This window comes from Ambystoma mexicanum, chromosome 10, assembly GCF_040938575.1.
Source record: "Ambystoma mexicanum isolate Mex_15411 chromosome 10, UKY_AmexF1_1, whole genome shotgun sequence".
In the NCBI taxonomy this organism is placed as follows: domain Eukaryota; kingdom Metazoa; phylum Chordata; class Amphibia; order Caudata; family Ambystomatidae; genus Ambystoma; species Ambystoma mexicanum.
In genome coordinates this window covers 1,027,662,065-1,027,677,423 of record NC_090932.1, presented here as the reverse complement: position 1 = coordinate 1,027,677,423, position 15,359 = coordinate 1,027,662,065, and positions in this window count along the sequence as shown.

Genomic DNA, 15,359 nt, shown 5'->3' with positions numbered 1-15,359 from the left:
GTTCTAGAGCCCTTCTCTCAGCCACCTCAAACTCTCTGAGGGTCAGAAGCTTCTACAAGCAGAGAGTAGTGGGGGGTAGATCTCTCTCCCCTGCAGGTGCTTCCCTCTGGAATGGCCTCTCTGCCCCTCTCAGACTAAATCCAGACCACCTAAAGTTCTGGAAGCAGCTGAAGACTTTCCTTTTCTCCTCTGCATTCTCTCTCTCGCCTGCTTGCTAACTTACCTGTTCTGCTGCCCGACTTGTTGCTTGGTACCCCCTGAGTTCATCAGGTACCAGGCTGCTCCACGACCAGTCTTCCCTGCACTAGATTGCACCCCAGGCGGGAAGCATCATTGGAGCCCCCCAAAAATGACAGCAACACAAATTAAATGTTACTACCCCAGTGACCATGTTGTGTCTAGTCCATCTCACAGGGAATCAGTAAACTGTGGCACATTCACAGGCAGCATCCAGATCCTCTCTTTGTTCCTACTTTCAGCACAGCATGCTGTCCACACGAGTGCCACTAGCTTTACTGCAGTGGAAAAAACAGATGTTACTGTTACCCGCTAAATGGTACTTGTTTGCTTCTAAAGTGATAAAAGCTGGAACTGCCCTCCTAAACGTCTAACATGCACATCAGAATTGCACAAATATCTCTGGAAATGTACAAATATGTGTACCTGGTCCATGGGATGAACCCACCAAAGTGGCAAAGGCAAATGTTTCCACATCTGCTGCACAACAGTAATCTACATACTACATAACTGCTCAATATGAGCATCTAAAGCTTATCAAAGCTGGGAATGCAGACAAACTACTGCCCACTTTTCTTACCTAACATCAATATTTCACTCTTCTTGCTCAGAAATATGTGAAAATCAATCTCTAAAATAATTTTCAGTAAGTTGTGGCATTTTTAGCACATCATTTTCCCTTTCGCTGCACATTTTAAATTTTGGGTGATTATTTCACACTTGATATTGGACCACTTGAGATCTCTGTGAACTGACCTGCAGGTCATGACTTAAACACACCCCCAGAAGAGCTTTTGTGATAAACCCATGTGAGTGGCAAACAGTAACTACAAAGCATTTTGTGTCATGCTTAATGTGCACAACCTTTGCACAACAAGCAATCAGCATTCATCAGAGCTAAAGGTTTCACAATGGAAACTTCTACACTGTTCATTTTAATTGCTGGATCCATTAATTGAGTGCTGCCCCTTAGAGGGGCATTTATGGTTACAAAGACTGCCCATCTTCCCTCTTGCTGGCAGTACACAATAGATTACAATATTACTGTAAATGCATGGTAATCTGTTACCCACAGCATCAGTGCTGCTATTCTACGAGTTAATGTGCCGCAGGACGGGGCAATTGAGTTATGAGTCACAGACAGCTCTCTGACTCTGACACAGGATTAAATGTCCCTTAATTCGAAAAGGTAGAAAAGAGAGACAGTCCTGTTGTGCCTAAAGTACTAATACAAGTACTATTACTAGTATGCATGTTCCTAATGATTTCATACTTGGGATACCGCAGTCATCCAGTAAGCATTGTCATCATTTGCCAAATTCAAAGTTATTCATTTTGTGAACATAAAAAGGGTGAAAGTTCATACTGGACCTGTGATCTGCAGGCTACCTGCAGAAATCGGCAGCAGACACCAGTGTGTCTCCTGATTTCTCTGAGCTATTTTACTTTGCCTAAAACTAGCCCTTTGCAGTCTCTCTATGTCTCTTGCAGTAGAGACATTAACCGACCAAGCTGTCTTATTGGAATCATTGGAGCACTGGAGAAATGTGAGCTCCATAGGGAGTGCCAGTGGCTAGCCTGGCCGCCAAGTTCTGCATGCGCTGAAGCCCCTGTATTAGGCCAATCGGCTGCGGCAAATATAGAGAATTGCAGTAGTCCAAATGTGAAAGAACTAACGCAGCCACCACTGGGGGGGGGGAGTAAATGGCTTCCGGTATCATGGGTAAAACCCTCTTAAGAATCCTGATCTGATGGTGGGCGGCTTGGCACACAGCAGTCACTTGGTTAGACATAGAGAGGGAGGCAGAGAGAATGACACCCAGGTTTTTCACTTTACTTACTGGACTAGGAAGAGGACCTAGAGAGGTGGGCCAGAAAGCAGAAGTCCATAGTGAGGAATCCAGAGGGCAACCCACCACCAGTACCGCACTTTTGTCGCCATTGAGTTTAAGCCAGTTCTGAACCATCCAGCCACCGACGGCTCTCAAACAGTCATGAAGGCATGACGACACCTCAGCTTGATCTTGATCTAGTCGGATCAGAATTTGAGTGACGTCAGCATAAGAATAACAGTTGAGGCCATAAGAACGGATGAGGCAGACCAAAGCCCAAATATAGATATTGAACAGAATCGGGGAGAGTGAGGATCCCTGTGGGACACTGCAGGTGAGGGAACAGGGAGAAGAAAGAAAAGGGGGCATAGCAAGAGTTTGTGTGCGGTCTGAGAGAAAGGAGGTAAACCACACAAGGACTGGGCCAGATATCCCGATCTGAGCCAGGCGTGACAGCAGGATGGGGTGATCAACCGTATCAAGAATCAAAGCACCAACTCCGCCCGAGTCAACTAGCCTGGACATGTCGTCCTGCACGGAGACCAGCACACTTTCAGTACCTCTCCCTGGCCTAAAACTTGCCTGAGCAGGATTGAAGATTTAGAAGATTCCAGGAAAGAGAATAGAAGGGGAGTGATAAGAGATTCCAAAAGTTTGGCCAGGAAGGGAAGCAAAGAGATAGGGCGGAAGTTGGCGGGGACCGTGGGGTCAAGTGAGGGCAATGTATAGAGTAAACAAAGAGAGAGACTGGGAAAGAGTGAGGCACAACCTGTCAGATATTGTGACGGAGAAGAAACTACTGGGGAAACAAGCAGTAGATAGGAAAGGCAAAAACATACGTTTTTAATAAAAAGGAAACAGTATGAGGAAATGGTAGAGGCTAAGTAACCTAGGCAATTCACAAAGGGTGGTGAACTGCAAAAAAGAAAATGCCAAGAGAGGCGGTAAGAGAAACAGCACAAGAGGGACCCTCAACAAGCTTTGAAGAGCAATACACTGAGCCACACAGTGAGTCTCCCGGGAAGTCAGGGAGTCAACGGTAGCAGTAGGACTCTGCGCCAGAAAGGATTGCAAGGAATAGAAAAATCTGACATGCCAGGCTGGGCAGATGAAGGCGAGAAAGACTGCAAAGGAGTGACAAGCCAAGAGACTGAAACCCCAAAGTGAGGAAGGGGGAACAACTTGAGAGAGGGTTAAGAGACAGAGGGAAGAAGGGGCAGAGAGAGGGTGAGAGAGAGAGGGAGGTGAAGACAGTGTGTGGGGGGGGACAAGGCAATAGTAACAGGGGTGGAGAAAGCATGAGTTGAAAGCTTGCAGTTGCAGGGAGGTACTGGGAGACCGATAAAGGAGTGGGAAGGAGGTTGTCTGTGGGAGAGTAGAACACAGGGAGAGGAACACAGAGAGAGATAGTGCCAAGAGGAAACAATTGTGAAATAGAAGCAGATGAGAGAGGAGAGCTATGCGATACAGGGGATGGGACTGGCAGTGGCAGGAAAAGGGGATGGATGAGATTGTGTGAATTTGCTGCCTGCCAAGAGACTTTTTTCTTCAACGTTTTTGAAACATAAACCCTGGACTTGTCTATATGATGTCCTCTTCCTGCAACTCGTTGCACTCCTGATCATTTACAAATTGCAGTGCCAGTACTAAGATTCTTAAGCACCTCCCTGCTGTGTGACCAACAGGCCATGCTTTGGCTCTGCAGTTTACCATCCCAATTAACTAGTTTGTCAGTGTGTATGTAAATACTTTTTCAAACAGCTCTGTTGAGAGATTCTGCCATACTTTGCTTGGAGGCTTCATTTAACCCCATTCTATTGAGCGCTGCCTATGAAAACACTTGATGAATGCAGAAGATTCACAGTCACCACACCTGCATAGTGCATTTAAACTGAATAAACTTGAGGCAGTTAAAAATAGGTGTGATCAGGAGCCAAACATTTCAGAATTCATACATACAAGGGGCAGAGAGTCCTGTCAGCTGTTTGGTTGTTAACTGCCCTGGTCAGTGTGTGCAGGTATCCTGTAGCAGGTCGGATCACACAGAGAGGGATCTTCCACTAGCAGGCCGCAAGCAGCCAGTTCAGATGCACGTGGTGGTGGGCTTGGTCCAGTGGCTGGCCTATCCTGCAGCCCCTCCCTGGATCTTGTTGACCCTCCCGAGCGTGATGGAGAGGCTGTGTGCTGCTACCGAGATCCTTATCTCTTAGTGCCTGTCCGGCCGAAATATGAAGCTGAGCAGCCAAGCCCAATCAATCACCCCAACTAGACTGTACAGTGCATCCGCTGAGGAGGAGGCACGTCACGTGTGATGGGCCAGGCCTGGGCCCGGGAACTGATTAGAAACAAATGTTGCCTTTAAGCAAATGAAATGTAGGCCGGGGATGGAATCTGGAGCTTGCAGACCCCAGGAGGTGCTAACCTGGCTTTGCCCACACCTCTGCTGTCAGCAGGCATGCTACAGTGCTCAGACTGAGTGATTTCTTAACACTTTTATTATACGTAGTATTACAATGAATAAATGATGCACCATCATGCATGACTCTGATGGTGCTGGAGTCGAACTGGCGCCCCCTGGAAATTGGCACATAAGGCATCCGCCAGCATTGCCCGATGCAAAGACCGGCCATGCCTCCGGGCCTACCATGCACTTAGAGGCTGTAACTGTAACCCCTACAACCCCCTGCCCGCTGCACTTACCTAGAGCCGCGCTGCCCTGGCTGCACTTACTCAGAGCTTGCTGCCCTGTTGCTCTTCCCCTTTTCCCTCTCCCCTGCACTTCCCCTGCTCCCTTCCCCCTGAAAATCACGTTGTCGTGCTTGCACGATCTGAGTGACACTAGGCCTAGTAGGATCTTTTGTCTTGTCTTCCCACTTTCTTCCCTCCCTTGTCTTGTGGTGCCTAGAAACACTTGTGTACATGTGAGTTATAAATGCCACATCAATATCAATATCAAAGCACGCCCAACACCGCCCAGGTTTTACTGCATGTGATATGCCGACTGTATATTACAACAGGGACTCACATATGCCACCATCACACCAATGCATTCCACTGGAGGGACATCTAAAGAGATAAAAATCTATTTCCAGCTGGATACACCCAGCCCTAAAACTTCAAGCATGAGGCAATTGGAGAGTATGGCCAGAAAGGGGGTTATGCTTAAAGACACTGCTTATGCCCAAAGACAATTTTGCCTTTATGCCTGCAGCAATGCTCCATTTGTTAGACCATAACAGTTTGTCTTCAGAATAAAGATCTGCTGCAAAGAATCAAGAATACTTGTGGAAGAGTAGTGCCTGAAACTCCACACCAGATTGGAGAGGGGATGGCATCTGAGGAAAAGCACATGGTAGCATGGAATTAAAGTGATACATGCACATGTGTAACTGGTTATTCAAAACTGAACTAATGAGTAGAAAACATAGCAGCCGCAAAGTTGGGTGAGGCATTGTTGTCAATGCATTCGCAAAGCTGCTCTGCAAGGTGAAGTTTGGGAAGAGATAGGGTAATGCACAAGCAAAATGGAGGCTGTTTATTGTTGGTTATTGTAACAATAGAAAGCACAGTCATACTGATTCTGATGATAAACGTCCTGCAAAGCTGTAAAGAAAGGAGTTGGGCCCTGTAGCCTGTTGCATTGTAACATGGAACTACCCTTGGCCTTTTCTTTCTTTCCAGGGGGAGCTATTTCGATGTTGCACCATAACAGCCCCTGGTTATGTAAGAGACAGAGAAGACAACAAGAGCTTTGCACAGACTTATCTTTGGTACTTATACTCAGGATCAGTTCCTGGGCTTTACTGACTAGTGACTTTCATTCAACTGGATATTTTCCATGAAGGCATTAACGTTTAGGGCATTTACTGTATGCGATAAACATACTTTAATATTGATTAATAAATGATAGGATCAAGCTTCTTGAAGTGAAACATTGGGGCGAATACCATTTAGTCTACATAAAATAAATGTATGATGGCATTTAATACAGGTTTGGGACATTATGAATAAAGAGAAATCCATTTTGGATTATGCAAGGGCCGGTTGGTTTTTCAAAGATTTATAGACAGTATTTTATAGGCTAGCATAGATATTTTTTGTGTTCTTTATCTAATTCATGGGTCTGCAACCTGTGACTCTCCAGGTGTTTTGGACAACAGGTCCCATGATCCTTCAATATTGACTGTGCTGGCTAGAGCTGATGGGAGTTGTAGTGCAAACCATTTGGAAAACCCAAGGTTGCAGACTACTGATAAGTAATAGTTTGATATGCTCAGAAAATTTGAACCATTTTAAGACGTTTGTTTATTCATTGATTGCATGGCAAAACAGAGAAATGCAAATGTCATATGCAGACAATGAATGTTTTGGGAAATTAGATGACTCCTGGGATTATACAAATGAGTAAAATCCAACTCGGATTGAGCAATTTCTAATTCATATGAACCAGCTGTTCTGGTTGGCAATGAAATAGCCAGTGTCCCTGAACAGCCGGTTCTATGGAAGGGGGTGATGTGCAGTATGTGCATCCCTGATATTGCCCTCAGTGACGACAGCTATCGCAGTAGTTCAATGCTATGTCCGATGCACATTAGACTTCATCCAGCCCTGAAGTGTGAAGAGGTGATCTGTGTACCCTAGAGGGAGGAGCAATAATCCCAGTTTATCCACCTGGCCAAACTGTACACTCTGGAGCAAATCACATTTTATATCGTGATACCGTGTGGTATACGCCCGTTAACATAACACTACATAACGTAACGTGCTGTACTTGTGTGTACTTCTGTGCTCCCAGAAAAACATCAATGAAGATTACCCCTGCTGATAGCGCAGGTAGTCTTGATTCTATTAAAGACAAGGAGGCGAGCATTATGCTTCATCTTCCATTTTATTCCTGTCTCCAGCAGTTTCAACAATAAACTAATGTTTTTAACTTTTCATCTGGAGAAAAACATATATATATATATATTTTTTTAATTTTTTCATAACAAAACTACATTTCCCTTCTGTCCCAGGTCAACTGTAGTCCCAATGACCTGTCCATGTGACCTTAGTCCTTTCACTTCCTGTACTCTCCCTCTTCTTGGCTACTCTTTAACTGCAATCCAACTTGAACCGGGCCTCAACTGGTCCCAACTTGAGATTTGTCCTTTTGGCTGTCTTGATCTGCAATTCTTACACACTAGAACTGGCGGTCTTGCTCTCAACAGCTCGTCTGTCTCAACCCTTTGGGTCAACTGTTCTTCTGTTCATCTCCTAATGAAAGATACAACAGATTATGTTAGGGAGGCAGATACACACCCTATTCTGGGAGAAAAATAATTATAATTATAATAGTTATAATTTGACATTAACTCTCCCGTGTATCTAGGGCGGGAAAGCAATGCTCGCCTCCTTGTCTTTAATAGAATCAAGACTACCTGCACTATCAGCAGGGGTAATCTTCATTCTATGTCAAGACGGAAGCAAGCATGATGCTTGTTCAAAGCTTGTCATCACTGTCTCTGCAACTGACTGTACAGGCTTGAAATAGAATGTTCTAAAGGTAGTATCACTGGCCCAATCAGCCGCTTGTAGTGTATCCTGCAACCTTGCGCCCTGTGCTAGCGCTTTTGACGCCATCGCGCCCCTGACAGAATGCGCTCCAAACTTAGCCATATTTATTCCTGCTAACTGCGTCACTTCTCTGACCCATCTTGCTATAGTGGCCGTAGCTACTGCTTTGTAGGGTTTTCTATGCGCTATAAGCAACTGCGTCATCCCCATCGGTCTCAACTCTGCTGTTCTATGTTCATATTCTTTTATGCAGGCTGCTACGCACCACTTCGGATGTTCCTGCAGGTAGGGGTAGACTATTGTCGCTGAATCTGTCTTCGTTCTTCTGACTAGAGTGAAGGTTAGCCCTTCTGGTCCGTAATCTTTCCTATTCATTTCCAGGGCTCTGACGTCTGCTACTCTTCTACATGACACTAGGCATAACAGCATTGCTAGTTTCCCAGATAGTTGACTATCTATTCCCTTGCCAGCTGGCCAGTAGTCTCAGGACTACGGAAACATCCCATAATGAGTTATACTTTGGTTGTGGAGGTTTTCTAAATCTTATTCCTTTCAGCAGTCGGATTACTGCTACATTCTCCCATACGGGCAATCCTTCTATGGGTGTGTGATCCACTGATATTGCTGATCTGTATACTACAATTGTCCTATAGGCCTTCCCGTCTTGTAGTAACTATGCTAAAAAGTTTAATATCTCCATTAAAGGTGCTGAAACAGGATGAAGACTTCTCCTTTTGCACCACCGCGACCATTTTTTCAAGCTGCGTTGTAGCTCCTTTTAGTCGATGGTACCCATTACTCCACGATAAGGTTAGCAGCTTGTGCCGAAATCCCAGGGAGATTCCAGCGTCTCCTACTATCCTGCACGCCATCAGCAGGAGAGTCCCTCTCACTCTCAGAGGATTATATGACCGACTGGGTCCATCAGTAGGCTGTCCCTTAGTGGTAGTATTCCCGGGTAATCAGTCACTAGTTCCATCAATGCTGGGAACCACACTTGTGACTTCCATATCGGGGCTACTACAATCAATGTCGCTTTCTCCCTGCGCGTTTTCGTTAGCACTCTGTTCATCATAACGAATAGCAGATAAACGTAGTGCATCTCTCCTCTCCAATCTTGCAGAAATGCATCTACTCTTGCTGCCATCGGATCCAGCCTCCAGCTGAAGTACTGGACGCAAACAGGTCTGTATGGGCTAGTCCCCATATCTCTTCTATCTGCCGAAAGATCTCTTTGTCTAGCATCCAGTCTCTTGCATCTGCTAGGTGTCTGGAATTCCAGTCCGCTACTACATTTTGCGGACCTGGGAGATACTCCACCACTACTGATGTCCCTGACTCTAGGCAGAAGTGCAAGAAATCCTTGGCTAGTTCTGCTAATAACTTGGACTTCGTCCCTCCTAAGTGATTGATGTATCTGACTGCCGATATGTTGTCCATTTTCAGCAGGATACACAAATTCACTTTGTCTTTCGTAAATGCCTTGATCGCAAACGATCTGGCTAACAGTTCTAGACAGTTGATGTGTAATTTCAGTTCTTCTGAACTCCCCTTGCCCCCTGTCTCTAGATCTCTGCAGTGAGCTCCCCAGCCTGAGTGGTAGTTCTAGTGTCGCCTTCCTGCTATCTATGACAAACCCTAGAAATTCCAACCTCTTTGCTGGTGTCACTTCTGATTTCTCTTGATTCACTAGGAATCCTAGCGACCTCATGAGGTCTGTCACCCAGTTTGTCTGGTACCGGAGCGTCTCTCTGCTGTTTGCCATCAACAAGATGACATCCGGATATATAATCATTCTTATCTCTTTCTCTCTTATCGCCGCAGCTATGGGCCTCATGAGTTTCGTGAATGCCCATGGTGCGGAGGCTAGCCCGAATGGCATTGTCGCAAATTGCCAGAATTGTCTGCACCAGTCGAATGCTAGGAAGGGGAGATATTCTTCCTGTACTGGTATCGTGAGATATGCATATTTCAAGTGTACTCTCGTGAGCCAGTTGCCCTGTCTGAGGGTGTCTCTGAGATGATGGATTCCCTCCATCTTGAAATGGTGGTACACCACCCAACTGTTAATTTCTGCTTATAAACTTCGGGGTTGTCATGAAAGGCTCTATCGCCATTTTGCATGCCAGACTTCGCAGCTCTGCGCTTAGAGTCTCCTTCTCTGCTAATGCTGAGTACAGTGGGCAGGGAGGGGTTGGGTTTGTGATGGTATGTCTGTAAATTTTAACTGCAGGCCTTTGACTGTCTGCAGTACCCAGGCGTTGCTGGAAAGCGCACAACAATTCTCCCAGAATCTCGATGTTCTCCCCCCCACTGGCGGGTATGTGTGCTTTCTCACCTGTGGGGAAGTGCTGTCCTCTTCCCTGGCCTCTGCCTCGTCTTCCTCTTGGGAAATGTCCTGTAGGGGGAAAGAAGGCGTCCTGCTGCCTGTTTTCCCAATAGTGGGCCCTGTTGTTGTGAGTCCTCCTTGTGGCTTGGTAGCGACAGGTCGCTCGGCCTCAGTACCGACTGCTCCTGGCAAAAACTCTCCCGGGGAATATTTTCTTTATTGAGGCTTGTGCCTTCTCCAACAAGGTGTAGGTTCCTACAAACCTCCCCATTTCCTTCTCTAAGGTTTCTACGAATAGTAGTCCCTGAGCTGCTTCGCTGGCCTTGTAGGATGCTAGATCGCCTAGCTTGAGGTCTATTTTGAGGAGCAGTCCTCTTCTGCGCTCGGAAGAGATGGCGTAATTAGCATTACCCAGTAGGTAAACCGCTCTTTGGGCCCAGTTAGCGAGCACAACACGCTAGGTGGAGCACTTTTTCTTGGCAACTTCACCAGGATCGGTAAATCCCTTTTCTGGGATCCCTTGTGGCCTTTGAAACGAAGGCCAACATTTTTGGATCAAGCTCCAGTGCTTCCCCTACCTTTCCTGGTAGTTCAGGTTTTGGGCATTCTGCCCTCATCCTCTGACGCATGTCCTTCTCTAGAGCTTTATGTAACCTGTGGGTCATGTATTGTGTGACCCTGGGAGATGGTAACCATTCTGAGGACCTTGGGTTTCAGATGTCCTCTGGCTGGAACATGTCTGATGTCCCTTCTTCCTCCTCAATGTTGTTGAGTTTCCTCAACTTCTTCCTAGGTGGAGGTTGAATTTCCTCTTCCTCTTTGTCATTCTCCTATTGCGAGGATCGAGGGGACCCTGTGGGTTCCTCTTCAGAGCATTGCTCCTTATTGCCGATATTATCTTCACCTGGGTAGGCGGTCCTGAGGCTCGGCACTCCCGACTTCTGCATGAATGTGTCTCGCAATTTCTTGAACGCGTCGGTAGCCTCAGGGGCCTTTGGTTCCGCCCTGTCTGTGTGGTCCGGGGGGTCAGAAGAGTTCTTGCTCTTCCAGGCCTTCTAACACTCCTGAGGGTCCTCTTACGGGACCTTGGGGACATGCTGTCTTTTGGTAAAGTGCTCTTCTCTTTCTGGCTCAGATATGACTCTAATGTCTCCGTCTCTCTTGGAGGGGCCTAACCCCTTGAGCCACTGCCTCTATTAGTGAGTCCCCCAGCACTTCTTTGAAGCTATAGGCAAGATCCTCTGGATAGGCTGCCTCTTGCTCCTCCTCGCTCCATTCAAAATCTGTCATCTTTTCTTTGTGCTGGAAAGTGCCTATCAATACCTTTTCAGGTGTAGTGGCACGTTCACTGCTCACTTTATGCTGTGTTTGAGGATGCACCTTGTTACGCAGAGCAGACTTTTGAATGTTGCCCTCTGTGCTACTATGAGCCAGAATGATCTTAGCTCAGTGGATTAAGCGTTATTCTTTAACTGTGGGCACTGCTGTAGTAATCCCAGCTTGCGGGTGTACAGCACGCTGTCTGAGATAAAATGTATCTCTGGCGTCACTTACTTGCCTCTGTTGCTCCATGCGACTACAAGCGTTGAATTCCGCTTGTTGCGTGCTGAAAACCCCTCCTTTGTGAGGTTGGGTGCTCTTCCCCTTCCAATGAGCTTCACGCTCTTTCGCAAGGGAAGCAGGCTGCACCTCGGAGGCTTGCTATGGCTGAGGAGGAGGCCGGAGAATCCCTAGTGTGTCAGTAGTGCGACACGGGGCCGCTGCCTCCTCCTGTGTATTAATAACTAATTGTCTCGTAATCTACTACGCAGCGCGCTTATGAAGACCTATCTTCTTGTCAAGGGTGATGCGCGCACTACTATTATCTATGTATAGCTTTTCTACCTCAGTAAGTCATGACTCAATCGCATAATAATATTGAGAACACTTGCGCGCACTACTGTTCCTAAGCAGTTTCCTAGAACACAGTAACACATTACTAGCGTTTAATATTACGCAGCTATGCATAAAGGTACTTATCTGCTTGGAGAGCAGGAAAAGGAGAGGGAGAGTACAGGAAGTGAAAGGACTAAGGTCCCATGGACAGAGCATTGGGCCTACAGTTGACCTGGGACAGAAGGGAAATGTAGTTTTGTTAAAAAAAAGTTTTAAAAATGTTTTTCTCCAGATGAAAAGTCAAAAATAGTTTATTGTTGAAACTGCTGGAGATATGAATAGAATGGAAGATGAAGCATAATGCTCGCCTGCGTCTTGACATAGAATTTGCATTGTTAGCAATAAAAGACACTGCTTTGATAAAGGTGGGTACTGTATTTCTCTAAACGATGGGTCTGCAACCTGTGGCTCTCCATACGTTTAGGACTACAACTCCCATGATACCTCAACATTGACTATACTGTCTGGGGCAGATCGATGTTGTAGTTCAAAACACCTGCAGAGCCAAAGGTTGCAATAGTTTCTGGCCCCTAGCCAAGCAGAGATAATAGGTCCCATTAGTGGTTGATTTTGGGTGGAGGTTTGTCAACAGTCAGGTGTTTGTCCTTGGAGTCCTGTCCCTTGCATAAACACATGGGGTGCAAAGATGAATGTCAGGTTGTGGATTAGGACTGGGCACCTCCAAGATGGAAGCCATATCCCTTCATGATTGTCCCAAGAAGGCCCATCACAAGACATGGGGAATTAAAAACTGAAGAAATGCCAATTTTCACAATCTCCCCAGCCATGTTGGGTCTTGCATGCTGCCCACTATCGAGCATCATTTGCCTGTTCTGTAGTGCAACATTGCTTTAGGATCAATGACTTAATATATGAGGAGAGGCAGACAGGGTTGTTGATCGGTCTGGAAAAGATCCAGGGCTATGCTAATGTCGGGACTATCAGGACTCAGGGCTAGCTAGCCTTTTGGCTGCAGCCCCAGGGCTTCTTTCCTGCACTACAAACAAAAGACCCAGGGCTATAGCCCCCCCCCCCCAGACCCGTCTAGCGATGCCTCTGGAGGCAGGGGTAGCTTGCACATCATGTGGTCAGTGTTGCAACCCTTGTGATGTAATCAATGTGATCACTGATCTGTCAGTAAGGTAGTTTGAGCTGGTTATGAATCACTGTTTACGGTCTTCCCCAAGAATGAAGATATTAATGAACGGACAGAAGGGCTGTCATCAGGGTCGATTAATGGACTGTGCTTCATCACTTTAGCTGCCAATAAGGTTTTGAAGATGATATTGTGCGTATATAGCTACCCATTTCATTTAGTGGGTCAGATAGCTTTCATTAGTCATTTTAATGGTACTCATTTTGTCAACCTCAGAAGGATGAAAAACGGAGTCAGCCATGCTGGATTCGAACTTACAAAGCGTAGGCGTGTCCGATATCAGTGGCAGGCACTTAAACCATGAGCTTACCCCTCAGCATTGGCACTATCAGGTATGGGTCCCCTGTTACTTAGAAGAGGACATATTTCACAGAAGTCCTGGGATTTCGTTTTTATAAAAACTGTTCATACCAAATTATTAAATGTGCCATTTCTATAGCAGTAAGAATAACAATAACAATATATATTAATATGTATATTCATATGTATATAGAAACCATTAATAATCATTTGAAAAATCATTTAAAAAGATGAATACATATAGATACATATCTCCTTATTTATTTATTTAATATAGTTGCAGCCAAAAAATGGCTTTCTATATACAACACATATGCAATTTCACACAATAATTACATAAAACGTAAAAACATAAAAAGAGGCGTCATTTACACTTCATACAGTGCTTCCGGTTATACTTATAAAATCCCCTCAGACAAGTCTCCTAAAATCTCCATACATGCAACATAAAATTTGCCCACGTAATATGAGATTAATATCATTACCCTGTAGCTACAAGATCCACAGCAATGTGGCATCATCACATTTTATCTTATTACAATAGGTTTTCATGTATGTACTCCTAAAAGCATATAAGCGAACACAATGGCACATTATGTGTTCCGCAGATTTGATTACCATTTCCCCACAGAGTCGACACAAGCGCTCAGACCTGGGTATTCCCCTTTATGCTCCCTCTATTTCCAATACATGAGTGCTGTTACATTTATGCAGAAGATACTGAATGAGGGTAGGCCTCAATATATTTTGGCACAGCACTATGTTCCAACCAGTACCGGATAAAAGATCCACTATTAAGAGTTGATGCTAATCATACAAAATCAGATTCCCTCCCACACTGGTGTGTTTTTTCTTTTACCCATCTGTTCAGCCCCTTTCGCATTGACCTCTATATCTGGCATTCATATCCTGCCGTCCAGATTTTGTGTTTAGCCAACAAACTTCCAAGCGTACCAAATCTCTCATACTCATATTTTCTTTTATAGTCTTGAAACACCTCAACCATAACTGTCCCATCGTCTAGGTATAGAAAATTCGCATAGGCAAGGGTAGGTTTTCTGTTGATCACTGTTGATATTCTCTTGATATCAAATTCCAAGAGTATGTATTCAATTGGCAGCAACCTTGGCATTTTAAATAATATTCGAAGAATTGTACCTTCAAATTTGACTTTCTGTGCCATAAAATTTGTCTCCCATACTTCAACACCATACAATAAATAGTACGATTTTTGCACTACCGCATTACGGTGTATCTCTGTCAGACTGTCAGTCGTGCAAGCTCTCTGCATCTCGAAGGATTCTCCATTTTTATTTATTTATTTATTTACTTATTTATTTACAATTATAAAGCGCACAGCAGCCCTCGGGCATCGTGGCACTGTTATAAACAGCAGTCTTAATTGCAAAAAACGTACTTAGTTATTTGAGCAGTACATAATACAGGGACTTGGGTACATTACATAAAAACATACTTAATAATAAGGGGTGCCTGAAGGGAGGGGCAGGGGGGATGGTGTAAGCGTGGTGTGAAAAGGTTGAGTTAATTGAATAGTGTGGTTTTTAGCATTTTCCGGAAGGCTGGGAGGGAGGTCTCTGCTCTGAGTGCGATGGGCAGGGCATTCCATAGTTTGGGTGCTATCTGTGGGAAGCCGATCCCTCCCGCTTTGGCCCTTTTGAAAAGCGGGATGCGCAGAAGATTAATGTAGCGGGTTCTTTTGGGGTGTAAAGTGGTGTCTCTGGCTATCGTCACTGCTATGTATAGAGGGGCAGTGAGGCTTAAGCATTTATGCCTTAGTGTGAGGGTCTTGAAAGTTATCCTGCCCTTTTTACTGGGAACCAGTGGGCATTTTGCCTAGCCTGCATGATATGATCTCTTTTGGGGATATTGAGTGCTCCTCTGAGTGCATTATTTTGGGTTTTTTTCTGTCTGCTTGGGTTTTTTGCCAAGGGGCCTGCTAACAGAGCGTTGCAATAATGCAATTTGGCCCCAATAGTGGCTCTAGCAATAGAGA